The sequence below is a fragment of the Ictidomys tridecemlineatus genome, chromosome 6 (genome assembly GCF_052094955.1).
Source record: "Ictidomys tridecemlineatus isolate mIctTri1 chromosome 6, mIctTri1.hap1, whole genome shotgun sequence".
NCBI classification, from domain to species: domain Eukaryota; kingdom Metazoa; phylum Chordata; class Mammalia; order Rodentia; family Sciuridae; genus Ictidomys; species Ictidomys tridecemlineatus.
This window is the reverse complement of record NC_135482.1, coordinates 76841163-76848869: the sequence shown is the minus strand read 5'-3', so window position 1 is coordinate 76848869 and position 7707 is coordinate 76841163. Positions and strand designations below refer to the sequence as shown.

Here is a 7707-nt window from a genome sequence, read left to right as displayed (position 1 = left end):
CCAATGCAACCTGTAGCAAAAAGAGTGAAGCTGGGGGCTGGGGATGTGGCTCAAGGGGTAGCGCACTCGCCTGGCATGCTTGCAGCCCTGGTTCGATCCTCAGCACCACATACAAAACAAAAGATGTTGTGTCCGCCGAGAACTAAAAAATAAATATTAAAAAAAAAAAAGAGTGAAGCAGGAAGTAATACCTGAGCTTAAACTATACTACAGAGCAATAGTAACAAGGAGGGCATAGTATTGACAGAAAGGAAGATCTGAGAGGAAGGGAGGAGCAAAAAACAAAAATGAGGAACATAAATCACAATTATTTTGCATTCTCAATAACAATACAGGAAGCTAGAAGACAGTATGGCAATGCTTTTAAAATAGCAAAGGAAATCATTCCAGCAGAGAACTCTCTGTTCAGCCAATTACCAAACAAATGTTGGAGAATTGAGATGTTCAATTGTACAGCACTTGCTTAATATGCACAAGACATGGGTTTGATCTCCAGCATGGCAAAATAAATAAATAAAATACAAGTATTGCCAGGCATGATGGCACATGCTATAATCCCAGTACTCAGGAAGCTGAGGCAGGGGGATTGCAAGTCCCAGTCCAGCCCAGGTAACAACCCTGTCTCAAAGAAACACAAAAAAATAAACACAAGTGTTGGTGGAGACAAAGACTTGCAAAGAGTTCAGAAAAGAAAATGATTTCCTGTTAGAGTCTGTAAACAAGTCAAAATAACACCTGGCATTTTGCCAGGAGAATGTTAGAGTTCATAAACAAGTCTGGATGGTGCCTGGCAAAATGCCACAGGTAGTGGTTTGAGAAGTAACAGAAGTAACAAAAGCGAGCCATTAAGAGTGGAGATTCCTTATTGGTTGACTGATGTATCTAGTTTATGCTAATTAAGATAAGATGTGCAAAATAAATACCTCTGTTGCCCTACAATAAATGGCTCCTACTCCTGCTGTATCAAAGCACACAACTTATTCGTCACCCCCCACACACGGGTTATTTTGCACAGCCAGCCAGGCTGTGGCAATTTCCATATACCTTTCCTAAAGAAACTACTCCCAGAGGACATGCGCTACCAAAATGAGAATGACTAAAAAAGGAAAAGCACTGGTCCTGGTGGAGCACACCTTTAATCCCAGTGACCTAGGAATCAGACAAAAAGATCACTGGTTCTAGGCCAGCCTGGGCAATTTAGTGATGATGTCCCAAAATAAAATTTTTTAAGGGATGTAGAAAAAAGGGGGGGGGCTTTAGATGTGGCTTGGTGGTGATATAGCCCTGGGGTGGTGATATAGCCCTGCCAAAAAAATTAAGATAAAAAGAGGAAAATATGAATTTACGAAACAAAAGAATTTAGGCAAAAGAAATATCCAACATGGTAGTGAAGGAATGTCAATAATAGGATGAGAATCAGGTAACAAGCATAGAAGGCAACTGGTTCAGATTGAAAAAACTCAAAATCCAGATTCATTGGAGTTGGGTCTGGTGGCACATGCCTGTAATCCTAGAGACTCAGGAGGCTAAGGCAGGAAATTACAAGTTCAAGGCCAGCCTCAGCAATCTAGTGAAGCCCTGTCTAAAAAAAAAAAAATTAAAGAGTTGGGGATGTAGTTCAGTGTAAAGTGCCTACTGGTTTCAATCTTCAGTACCAAAAGAAAAAGACAGATGTACTCTTATGGGCCAGGCTATATGGGCAATGACCAAACAGACTCCATTTTACCCTAAGACTCCATGTCATGTAAGAAATGTTTCTTTCATGGAAAAACCCTGTCTCTGTACCTACCAATAGTTGCTTAGCATAGAATATTGGCAACGCAACATGGCAAAATTGTTCCTTATATTCTTGTACACTGTACTTGTGCAATATACTCTTGAAAGACCCCCGAGACCCCAACCCAGAATGGAACACACGAGTCACTGGATGCAATCAGCAGGAGGGTTTATTCTTACATAGGCGCCCATGGATGCAAAGCAGTACCTCGGCCGTAGCTTTGGCTGCTTGCATGCCTGGGCTAGGGGTTACAGGATTTTTATAGGCTGCAAGGGACAAGATTTCAACGTGGCACAGTAACAGCTATTTCATTGGCCCCCTCATGACAGCTTGGCACAGTAACAACTATTTTAATTGCCCCCCTCTCAAGCCCCTAAAAGTGGTCACAGGGGGCAGAGTGGTTTTGGGGACCCCACCCATGTGTTCCTATTTTTGTCCCCTTTTGCTTAAGTTTGCCCCTCTGGAATGTCTCGTGGTTTCTTGACTGTCTGGGTCATTTTGCGGTTGCTTTGTGCAAGACTTGAGGGGCTATGTGCTGCTGAGTTTAGACATGAGGGCGTTAACATATGGGTTACAACATGGGGGGGGGGTGTGGGGCATGGGTTGCCGTTAGGAGGAAGCATCTTGTGACTGCAGAGCAAAAGGTTATATATATATTTCTTTTTTTAACATTAAGCTTAAGGCTTTAAGGCTGGGGTCTTTCACTCTAACCACCTGGAATGTTGATGTTTGTCGAGACAGTAATAATCATTCTTTAACTTGTACTCAACTAGGGTCATTTTGACCCACTTCCCTTTCTGCTATGATCTTAGGTCTCATGATGTTTATGATTTCAAACCATAGCAACAACCACTTATGATTAATGTACTAACATACTTTACTTGTAGTTTTGCATCATAAAAAATTTGTTCTAACCCCTGGAGAAGGTCAAGGAGTGCAAACTTGCAGTTTGCCTTCATCCCACCAGCTGGTACCTGGCCAGCTACTGAATAAAGGTGGTTTTATCTTCTATTTTAAGACTGACTCCATGATTTACTGAAATCTCACCCAAAACAGTACTGTCATCTCCTCTCCAATATGTCTACTGCCATTTTAGAGTTGATCTCAGAATCTTGGGCTAGGGTTGTAGCTCAGTGGTAGAGCACTTGCTTTGCATACATGAGGCCCTGGGTTTGATCCTCAGCACCACATAAAATAAATTTAAAAAAATAAATAAATAAAGATATTGTGTCCATCTACAAATATATATATATAAACTAAGCTCAGAATCTTGTCTGAGCTTGACTTGTTTGTATTCCTTGCTCCAATCACTTGTGATGCTATGCTTTGATCTACTCCTGAGACTTTGGCATAGGGCAATTACTTATAAATCCAAAAGTTTGGGATTGGGGATATAGCTCAGCTGAAGAGTATTAGGTGAGTATTCCTTAAAGTCCTAATTTTTTTTTTTAAGTTGTTGATGGAACTTTATTTGCTTATTTAGATGTGGTACTGGGAATCAAACTCAGTGCTTCATAAGTAAGAGGCAAGCACTCTACCCCTGAGCTACAACTCCAGCCCCTAAGGCCCTAAATTTGATCACAGCATAACAAAAGGAGGAGGAGAGGAGGAAGGGGAGAAGAAGAGGAGGAGAAAAGGAAGAAGAAGAGAAAGAAAAAAAGATAAGAAGAGGAAGGCTGGGAAAGAGAATAGTAGAAAGAGGAAGAGGAAAAATTCTGAGGGGAAGATGGTAGGGAAAGAAAGGAAGGAAATGCACATCCATAATGCCAGCTACTCAGAAGGCTGAGGCAGGAGGATAGCAAGTTTGAGTCAGTTTGTGCCAAGGTCTCGGCTTGGCACCAGAATCATGAGCCACCACACACCTTTGTAGGTTCAAACAGCAATTCTTTATTCCCGCTCTCACACCGCCTCCACACAGGTCCAGGGGCAATCCCCTTCTGCCGTCTCCCGCACAATTCACCTACTCCACAAGGCTATCTCCAAATCTCATTTTAATCTCACGAGAACTCAACGGGCACAAGCAGCAGGAACACCCTAATCCCAGCAATAATCTTCAGTCTCTAACTTCTCTAAAACCCATTATCTTAAACTGGCAACGCCTTAAACTCAAGGAGCCAGTTACTTCCTCAAATCTGATCAGCTCTAAACCCGGATCCGCCTTGGTCCTTGAGCAAGGTCACCTTATTAAAGCATGCATGCAATGTCCCATCGAATGTCCTCTAAGCAGCATGGGGTACGCTTGGCAAGGAAATTTCGATGCGTCATTCCTACTTGACAATGGCCCTCAGCAAGTTTGGGTAATTTAGTGAGACTGTATTTCATAATAAAAAAATAAAAAGGCCTGGGGAAGTGGCTTAGTAGTAGAGTGCCTTTGGGTTCCATCCCTAGTACTGCAAAATAAATAAACAAAGCTTAAATCAGAAATTTAAAACCAGCCTAATCTTGTAAGACTCCAATATGTGACTTAGAAAAACTAAAAATTGCTAAAGAAACATTTCTGATTAATATTCAGATCAGGAATGTTAATCCAGAAATTATAAATATCTGTTGTAAGGGCTGGGGATGTGGCTCAAGCGGTAGCACGCTCGCCTGGCATGCGTGCGGACCGGGTTCGATCCTCAGCAACCACCTACAAACAAAAAAAAAATGTTGTGTCCGTGGAAAGCTAAAAAAAAAAAAAATTAAAATTCTCTCTCTCTCCCTCCCTCCCTCCCTCCCTCCCTCCCTTTAAAAAAAAATCCATTGTATTTTGAATAAATACACTTGTTGCTTTCTTGTCCTTGATGCCAATCCAAGAAGTAGGATGTGATTTTGAGAAAAAGGAAATAGAAGGTTTATTGCTTTGTCAGCAAAGGAGAAACAGAGGGGTCTGCTCTCCAAGAGGCTGTGATTCTGTCCATCAGGAGAAGCAGGAGGATTTTAAAGAGGTGACTCAAAGGTAACATTCTGCATGTTTGGTTGGAGTTGTCATTCACTTGTTAATTTGGGAGATAGTCCTTTCTAAGATCTTCTAATACCATCTCTGAGGTCTAGATTACTTCCTTCCTATGAAGGGCGTATTCAGGGACCGATAACTGCCTAAATCCGGGGAGAAAGGTACTTCTGTTTCCCTTGAGATTAGAGTTGGGGAGAGATTAGGGAGGAGCAGAAAGAGAGGAAGAGAAAAAAAAAATGTCAATTTTAAAAATAAGAAAATAAGTTGCAGTGGCAGAGCAGTAAGGGCTATATTCAAAGTATAAAGTTACACTCTCCCTGCCAGAATCCTTAAAATAAATTTATGAACTGCCTCAGTCTGGCTGGGCACAAATCACAGGCAGGTCACGAGCCACTTGTAGGTTCAAACACGAACTACTTTATTGCTGGTAGCAGGCCTTCCCTGGCCCCTGGGGCCCAGGCCCCAGTTCCTTGTTCTGCATGTCAAAGTGGCCAGCTCACAAGGCCATGATGCAGACTTTCCGTTCTCCTGTTTATCTGCCTGAGACATATGTGCTCCACGGGAACTTCTTGACCTTTTCTGCTCTATGGACTTCCTGATAAGGGAAGTTTCGGTATCTAACAATGGCACATGTCACAACCTAATTTCTCCCCTCTCCCTCCCTCTTTTGAGTAACTTTCCACTTCTACTGCTTGGGGTATAAAAGAAGATGATGTTAGTAATAAGGTGGTGACTCCTGGATGAAGAACCTTGGTGTCTTGTGTACTTCTTAACCCCGCCATCCCTCGTCGGACTTGGCTCCGTTACCTGGACGCGGCACTTTCTTGCCCGAACCCCACGGTAACTCTCTAGAACTACAGGGAAACTCCTCGAGAACCAACGGGAACTCCAAGAGAACTCAAAAGTAGCGGGCACCTGAGGCAGCAGGAGCCGCCCCACTAGCGGACAGCAGAGGTCCACATACACAACTGAATACACAGTTTAACTTAATCACCATCATCCCAATGGCTCCATGGCGTCACCTCCCAACCACTCCTTCAGGCAAAATGCCAGGCGCCTTGGGCTGGGGATGTGGCTCAAGTGGTAGCGCTCCCCTCCCATAAGTGCGGCCTGGGTTCGATTCTCAGCACCACATACAAACAAAGATGTTGTGTCCGCCAATAAATAAAAAATAAATATTAAAATTCTCTCTCTCTAAAAAATATGTTTAAAAAAAACAAAACAAAGATGTTATGTTGCCAAAAATTAAAATAAATAAATATTAAAATTCTCTGTCTCTCTAAATAAATAAATAAAATCAGTCAGCAGTTTGAAGCTCAGCACTCAACTGAGCCATTTTGAAAAAAAAGAACTAGGTCCTTTTGATGTTTTAGGAGTTTTTTCCTGTTTTTTGGAGGATTCTTGACCTTTTGATCTTGATGTTGATGGTTTTGAGTCTTTTCCATTCTGGTTTGATTTTTATGCACTTTTGGCTGGAATATCTCATATAGATTTCTTCACTGGAGTTTTTTCTTCAGTTTCCTTGAAAAACCAGCTTCTATCTCAGAGCAAACCTGTCCAAGGAAGGGACATGACCTTTGTCCTTGGAAAGACCCACAGAGCACTCCTAAGCACATTCCCACCCTGTTAAGTTGTTTATCTACAAATAACAGGAGAGATCTGCTGCACCAGGTGTCCCTGACTCAGTCAGGCTAGGTGCGGATCCATAGCAACCCCCTAGCAACCACCAATCAGCATGAGACAGGGAAATACCTGGGATGCCAGATAACCCTCCCGGTAGTTTATGGTGGTTGATAACAAATTGGGAAACCATGTAGTTCAGCATATACTCCCCTCTTGGCTTAAACCAATCAGTTCAAATGAGTACCCCTTTTGTACTGACCAATCACCCCTACCCAACTTGTTCCCGCCAGTGAATGTACTAATCGTGTTTTAGAGTTGTTATTTGATTTTCCCGAGGTGTGTGTTGATTTGCTATGATGTATGTGAAGTCCCTGCCCTCTCCAAAGAATGTATAAAACTGCTGCAAACCCTGGGCTCGGGGCCTCTCAGTGTCACCAGTTGCTGTGTGTGTGCGCGCTCGCGGAGGACTGAGCTAGCTCACAATAAACACCTCTTTGCTGCTTACCTCGATCTTGGGTCTCTGGTGGTCTTTGGGGATCCCAAATTCGAGCATAACATCCTCATAATCAAAATCATTATCATCATCATCTTCTTCTTTATCATCATAGACATCTTCATCAGCAGCAAGTTTTACTTTTTTCTGGGGAAACTTACTACCACCTCCAGGGCAGATTACTTTCCAGATACACTTAAGAGTTTCACATCCTCCTCCTCTTCATCTTCTGACTCTGCATCTACTAATTGCTGGCCACTAATATGCACAGGCCCTGAACCGCACTTTAAGACTGCACTTTTTAAGACCACAGGTGGTGTGATTTCAAAGCCCCCAAGGGAAAACTTTGGCTGTACAGACATTTTCAATGTTGCCAGTGTTACTTTGATTGGACTGCCTTCATAATTCATTGCCTCTGCTTCAACAGTGTGCAATTCATCCTTTGCGCCAGCCCCTAAACTGACCGTTCTTAAGGATAACTGGTGCTCATTTTTCATCATTATTCACCTTAAAGTGATAATACTTTTCAGCCTTTAGCTCACAACTGAAAAGGTAGTTCTGGGGCCTCAGGGGGCTCATATCCATATCCATCGAATCTTCCATGGGATAGTAGCACGCACTTAGATGAGAGAGAAGGCGGAGGGAAAATGGGTGGCTGCTCTAGAGATGCACAAGACAAAATCATGCCAGGGAGTCTTCAAACCTTAATAGTGTTTACTGGCAGAACCCTTTAGGTATGGCTTTGTGAAAGACAAAATCTAAATTGGACATTTGTCATTGTCCAGTTATCTTTAATCAAAGAGCAAACATAATTTATTCAAACTTGCCATTTATGCTGTTTCCATATATGTTTTCACAAATGGATAACATAGGGAAAGG

The 7707-nt window shown here is 42.5% G+C and overlaps 1 pseudogene; it reads right to left on the bottom strand.

Moving 5' to 3' along the window:
* Window positions 1–6035: 6035 nt before the first annotated feature.
* LOC101960029 (nucleophosmin pseudogene) lies at window positions 6036–7431 on the bottom strand (annotated as a pseudogene).
* Between the last annotated feature and the right edge of the window lie 276 nt (window positions 7432–7707).